Genomic DNA, 7449 nt, shown 5'->3' on the forward strand with positions numbered 1-7449 from the left:
CAGGCCGCCCTCCATAGTGACCGTTCCCCGCCCTCCCCAGCGGGTTGAGGCCGAGCCCCGGGCGCGCTCGGCCGCGGCTCCGAGCCCACAGATCGCGGCGGGAAGCGGAGCTGTCAACATGAAACCCGGGCCAGGGGCGACCATCTGCACGGCCCAGCTCCCGGCTCAGCACCAGAGAGGCCTTTTGGACTGTAAATGCTCGTGTCACAGCCAGAACATGGTAACTTTTCATTCTCTGATGTTGTTTTATAAAACACCTACTTGGGAAATTTTAAAACCCTGTTGTTATCTGAAAAGCGGATTCATCACCCAGTGTGCAATAACCCCGCACTCAGGAGAGACGTTGCTTATTTATTTCAGGGTTGTGCAAGCCTCGGTGCTCAGTTGTTTCCCACAAATCAAGCACACCGACAGAACTTGCCGCACTATACACAAAACTTGCAGAGTTAGTAATTTTCCAAGTCCATCCTCTCTATGATGAGTGGTTACGATTATAATACTGCTGACACAATACTTCTACACATGCTCGGGGGGAAGGATCTTCACCTGGGCAAGGGTCTTCTTGACATACAGGTGTGATTTTTAGTATCCTAATGAGGGTAGTTCCTCTAAAGGATACATGAACCTTGAGTTTGATTACCAAGATGACAATGTGCCCTCTTCATGGTCTAATGGCTCCAGGATGTCCTTGCTTAAAGAAGGCTACCCACTTCTGCTGATGAGGGATGCCTTTGGCTTTACATAGACAAAGAGCATCTTTCTTCAACACTATGAATGAGTATTAACAGATGCAGTTTTTCAGCACCACATCCATCACCTACCAGGAATTTTCAATACCATCCTCTCCCCTTTTTTCACACACCTGCAGAAGTTACCTCATAACTTGGACATCTCCACAGCAGCTGAAATAATGGCACTGCTTTCTATGTTTGTCTGTTCACTGAACTCCCACGGACAGCTTATGGAAGCAACACAAGTCTAAACCACTGTGATAAGTTGTTACTCAGGTGACAAATGAGGTGTGCTATTGAGTGATTCCGTGAGATAAGAGTCTTCAGTCGTATCTTCCAGGAGGTGTTCATTTAAGAAACATCTAAGGCCCCGTGTCAATGAGATGTGGAAAAATGGCCCAGTACATGACTTCTCTTCAACCATCAACCTACTCTACTACCACACAATCAGTCCTGGTTTCCAATTAGTACAGCTGTACGTCAGCCCTTTGCTATGGGAATGACCTTCTGCATAGGCGTGCACAGGGCTGTGCTGGGTTGCCACAGGAACAGGCATCATCACCATCACCTCTGTCCTGGGCAGAGATCTGGCTCTTTGATTTCCACAGAGGGGACAGTGCAAAATCCAGGTTAAAAATACATGGCCTTATGGATGAAAAACAAAAAAATGGCAGGTCATGGCTGAGTACTGCCAGTGTGTTTTCAGAAGGTTCAATAATTGCCTGGGAGTTTGGGGGAAGTTAGCACATTGCCAGAGTCACACAAGATAAAACTGCAAACCAAACTGCACTGTCTCAGTACAATCCAAATGTCAGAAGCCAGCCATTTACCAGGGCACGCCTGATTTTTCCTGTAAGATGGGGTTTTGTAGCAGTGTAATTTTGATGGTCTTACTCCTGATTGGTGCCAGTCTGATTTTTAAATCATATAAACTAAAGTCAAGCTCCATGAACTGGCACTCGATAATTCTTACACATTTATATATATAAAAGGTACTCCATGACCCACATGAGGGAGAAGGTCAGAAGAACTTACAATGGTCTCTACTGGCCTTACATGTTATTAATCTCTGAATTTATATATTTGAATGGATCTGATTACTGTCTGGTACTTGCAGAAAGTGCTAGCATTTACAGAATAATTTCATTGCCATTTAAGTGCCCATTCTTTTCACCTTAAGGAATCCATTTCTTCTGCTTTCTCTGCAAGCTGTGAAAAATTAATGTATCAATCCCTTACAGTTCTTTTTCCATTTTCTGTTCTTTCTCTTCCCTTCCACACTCTGCAGATCTTGTTCCAGGTTCACCCACTTTCTGACATGAGCTTATTGGTTGGCAATTAACTCATCTTCTCCAGGAACAGACACAAGGGTTTCATTACTACAGAAACATGTTTGGTTTTTTATTTTAGTAGACTGATGAACAGCAAAGCGCAATCAGTTTATAGCTGAGCACCATCAACAGGCTGCTACGGAATAAAAAGGAACTTAAATGATTTCCACAGTAAAAGCACCATATAAAAAAACCTGGAAAACCTGTGCTTTCACCTGAATACTTCTCCATTATACAAAAAACACCTGTATGACTCAGAAGTCGGGGACCATCCACCTTGCTAAGCAACGTGGCCAAATGTTCCTCATAGACTGCAGCAAGGGCTGAGCTCAGGGCTGGGGCTCGCTCTGTCCCTTGGGCAGCGTTTAGCAGAGCTGTCTCACCATGCCTCTGGTTTGCGGTGGCCAGTACTGGGGAATCTGGCAAGACACTGGTGTGGCAGGGATGGAGCAGGGGCTGTCTCGCCCGGGCTCTCACCCCACGGAGGGGCAGTCACCCCGCAGAGGCAGCAAAGGACGTTTCAGTGGGAGCTCTGTCCAGAGGAGCCATGGATGTCTCTCCCAGCCTTGGCAGCTAAAGGAGCACATTTTTTGCGAGCATTTTCTCCACGGGGCACAGACCCACGGGCTGTCCCACAGCTGCGCTCCCACCATGGGGAGCAGCACCAGAACCTCTTGCTCCCCCCGAGCCATACTGGGCCACCAGGAGAATTCAGTCAGGGAAAATGCTCCCGCCTGCTCAGTTGGAGCCTGCTTGAGCATGGCGAGTACCCGGGAGCAGATTCAAACCCAAGGACTCCTGCAGTGTGAGGACAGTTATCCTCCTCCGTAAGAATACTTCCTGCTGTTTTATTGGCACTTTGGACTTTGCTGTAGCAGTACTGAACTGGTTTATTTTTCTGAACAACCAAGTTACAACTTGTTATTATACACAGAACATCAAAACAGAGAACATATACCCTCCTCCGAACCCCCTGAAATATTCATTTAAATTAAAATAGCAGTAGGTACCAACCTGCACTTCTGTAAGCTTATTGCCCTGTTCTGTTAGCAGAGAGAAATGTATGGAAAAGTTTAGTAGGAGGTGGAATACATGAAACAAATCTCCAAAAGCTACTTATTTTCATATGTACTGTTAAGACAAAGGAAATATCTAAGTGGAGTTTTACATAGTTCCCAGCTGGTTGCACACAACTTAATAATGTGAAAATGGTGCTCCAGCTCCAGCACTGCTTACAGAACAGTTTTTTTTTCTCCATGCTCTGACAGACAAAGGGCTCGTCTTCAGCTGCCCTTTAGTAGAGTGCTCTTAAATAAAACTAAATACTCCACCAAGATCTGCCTCTCATATCTTTGTGTCACTGGACATACTCTGTGATAGAAATACAAATGCACCATGGAAACAAGCCTCTGGGACATGAACGTGTAGCTTGGATGAAAATCTGCAAAAGAACATACTGTACTTCAAAAAAAATATCAAAACCCAAACCATAGAACATTTTGAATTGATTGCTTCTAAATATTTTCAGAGATTCCTTAACATTTAAAGCAGTGGAAAGTTTTTCATCATGTCATTCTCAACTAAAGAGGAGAAGAGCCTAAATACCATGAGTAAGATTGTTCAAAAACATTTAACATTAACCTAACTCTGCCCTTATGTTAAAGTTGGCAGTAATTTATTGATTTCTACATGACTAAATTTAGTCTGATGTTGAGAATTTTAGAGCAAAAAAATCCAACCGTGAAGTACTAATTCTTGAGATGGGAATATACGAAGTCCCTGTCAAAGCAATCCTTTCAAGAGCAATCTGAATTAAATATTCACCATGCCAACCAAAATAACAGCATTTCAGATCTAACATCTGCCAGTGCAGATAGCCTGAACAGCCCATCACACCAACACAAGTTAACCAAGACAAGGTTTGGCCCAAAAATACAGCCAAGACCCAGCGCTTGTCCAAGAGCTTTACTCATTCTTCCCTGGACTGAACTGAAGGCAGAGCATCAGCCAAAAGCCTGCGGCAACACAGCAAAGACGTAGCATGTGGCAGCTGTTGGGTAAGTCATGGGCGAGCAAGAAGGCCTAGCACCGCAGCGTGAGCTTACAGTTTACTGTCCAAGGTCACTTACGTGATATCTGGCACATCAACAGGCATCATCTTTTTGTAATACATAGTTTTAGCTAAAAGCCAATACCACCTGCACATACCAGTAATTTATATTTTGTCTTGTTTCTACTTTCAAAGATTTGTAAGTAGTCAAGATTATGACCTATAAATATATACATATTTTAATCAATACATACAACCTTTGTCATTTAGCAAGTTACAAGGGTTCAAACACAGGGGCTTAAATAGAGTCATTGCAGAGGCAGAGGGGTGTATGAACATGTCCTGTAAGATGTTTGTACCCTGGTTTTATGCTTCAAATATCTAGCTGTGACATTTATTTTATTAGTAACTGGTAGCACTAAGCACTTTTTTTTTTTTTTTTTCTTTTTTCTTCAGGAACCTGTTTTCAGTCTGTTTCCCGCTAAATCAGACCTTTCAGAAGCAGAAGAAATCACATCGTTCTCCCCTCCTCCACCAATGCTTCCTGCTGCCTTTTGAAGAAAGGAGAGCCTGTCGGGGGTGGGGAGCAGGGTTCCTGCCCTGGGGCAGGCACAGGCCCAGGAGCCACAGGAAAGCTCCCAGGAGCAAGCTAAGTGTGAACAATCCACGAGAGTGACTCACTGCTCATCTTCTCATTTTTGATGATATCAGGGGAGAACCTGTCTATTCACACTACGGCGTCAGAGTCAGAAGGAGTTAGCAGAGAAACTCTGGCTGGGAGATGGAGTGGTATTTCAGCCCCCCCTTTCGAAGCACACCACCATTGCTTGAAAGGTCTGCTCCTAGTGTTTTATATGGAAAGAAGTGCGTAAAGCTGGGATCAAAAGTCCCTCTAGAGTGTACTCAATTTGGCTGCCTTAATCTTCTAATAATAGCCACTATTACCCAGATTGTCATTTAAGATCTCCTATTGACTATTAGAATAAAATGCAGACAGACTTCTCAGGCATGAAGCTGAAGAGGAGAGTTTAAATGAGACATAAATTACTTCACACAAAAGTTCACTCTGGAAGTATGGTATTATTTTGCAAAGATAAATCTTTCTTCTTTCACATCCTGCAGTGGGGTGCTCAGCATTAGGACTGGCCTGGGACAGAGTAAGAATGAAACTCCTGCCAGTGCAGCAATGCTTGGTTCTTCCTTCACACATCCTCGAGGGGTACAAACACTCTTCTGTGACCTTCCCAGGATCTGGTGCAGACCACCAGTGCATTAACACCTTGCAAGACAAGGACATAAATTTTTGAAGTACTGCACTAATTTCAATGTATTTATCCTCTTAATATTCCGGCATGATGGCATTTTCTGTTTTCACAGGCAGGAAAACGGGACATTCCAATGCTCACTGTCAGCATCCAATTCCTAGCAAATGTCTGGTACGTGTGCCAAAGTTCTCTTTTCTGAGACAGAAAGAACCATCAGAAACAGGAAATTTTATGCTTTTTCCCCTTCTTACTTCAAGGCATAATCTGAAACAGTTCATTAAAAATAGTAGCATTACTCTAACAAGATTATGCACATTTGTTTTCTGTCATATTCTTTTCAGAGACAGGAGGCACTGAAGAAATTTAACATTTCTGCTTCAAGGATTTTTCATGGCAGGGAGATGATGCAGAGATCAAGGATTTTTCATGGCAGGGAGATGATTAGTACTGAGACCAGATCTTGTCAGCCCAGCAGGGATGCCCAGCACTGCCCGGCCATTAGCAGCTCATGGGACCAGTGAACAGAACACGAATGGAATGGGTCAGCTTGGGCAGACCGGCACCACCGCAGCGCTTGGCTCACCAGCACCTTAAGAAAAGGACCCACTGTCTGGTCTGTGCATGCCATTTAATTGTTGAGTGGTTTAGCTGAGAAGAGCAGGTAGTGAAGAACAGCATGGAATAAAATCTGCCTACATGGGTATAAAAGACCCTGCTCAATCTTTTTAATTTAAAGAATGGCTAAAAAACCCCATAAGAAATACATGAATAGCAAATCTGGAGGTCGATGTACATTACAGTGAATTTGAGATGCTTTGTCCTTAGCAAACATAAAATGAGCTCATGTGGTGCTTTTCACCTGGGAAAGAGCACCAGTTTGTAGCACAAGCAACGAAATGCAGGACGGGCTGAGTGGCAGGAGGGAGTCAGACCTGTGGCGCTGGAAGTTCATCTCAGAGGAGTCAGTTGTGCTGGAGATGAGAGAGCCAGGAACATTTTCCATTAACAGCATTTCTGGCAGCCCAGCAAAGGGCAAGGGAATGAAACACACAAAAGAGGCCTTCAGTTCCACAGGCATTTCTCTAATATGGACATCCTGTTTTTTAAACAAGCAGTATATGAAATGCCTTCTGAAATTAATAGATGACTTGTAATGAGATAATACATTAGAGCAAAAATTACAAGCCTTTCCACTAAATGTTCACAACCTCAAACTGTTGATTAAATAATTCAGTTCTCCCCATACCACTCACTTGGCAAAGGGCTTGACCAAAAAAGCTATTTAGTGTGGCAGAGACAGAGAAGGGGCTGTTCTGGTGGATAAGCGATGCTGCTGTCTGCTCCTACCATTGACCTGATGTCCTGAGTGGTGTAACTGAGCTTGGAAGCAGAATGGAAAGTTAAACTTTGTGAATGCTACTTATTTGTTTCCTTGCAATGGCTGTCAGGAAACACTTCTGTCCTATGACTTTGATGCTATTTGGTTCAGTATACTAACCTGACCAAAAACCACTGCATTCTCTGTGCTTCACCTCAGAAGAACACACAAGCAGATCCCGGGCACTGCTGGCACCAGGGCATTTGATTCTGTGTTCCCATCATTTCCTCAGAGATCCCTGAGCGAGACAAGTTAGAGCATTGCAAGCAAGCAGAATCACCAGATAGCAAGGATCCACACCACTTTGAAGCACACAGTATTGAGGGATTTTGCACAATAAAACACTTTATAAAGAAGATGGCACTGCATGGCAAGATGTTTTATGGCTGCTTTTACAAAATCCAATTTAAACTGCAATTCATCTTTAGTGGCAGTTTCCGAATCACGGATCAGCATTTCCAGCTGACACTGGAGTCCTGAAAGACACTCGTGCACTTTACAGCCTCTTTCCCGTCATCGGGGTTTCTGCACATTGAAGACCCTGCTCTGGTAAGCAAGCTGCGGACGCCATCAGCATCCCCAGCCCTCACCTGTGATCAGAACCTAACCCTAAACCTAACCCCAACACTAACCCTAACCCTAACCCTAACCCTAACCCTAACCCTAACCCTAACCCTAACCCTAACCCTAACCC

This window comes from Athene cunicularia (genome assembly GCF_003259725.1).
Source record: "Athene cunicularia isolate RWA chromosome 12 unlocalized genomic scaffold, athCun1 chr12_part1, whole genome shotgun sequence".
In the NCBI taxonomy this organism is placed as follows: domain Eukaryota; kingdom Metazoa; phylum Chordata; class Aves; order Strigiformes; family Strigidae; genus Athene; species Athene cunicularia.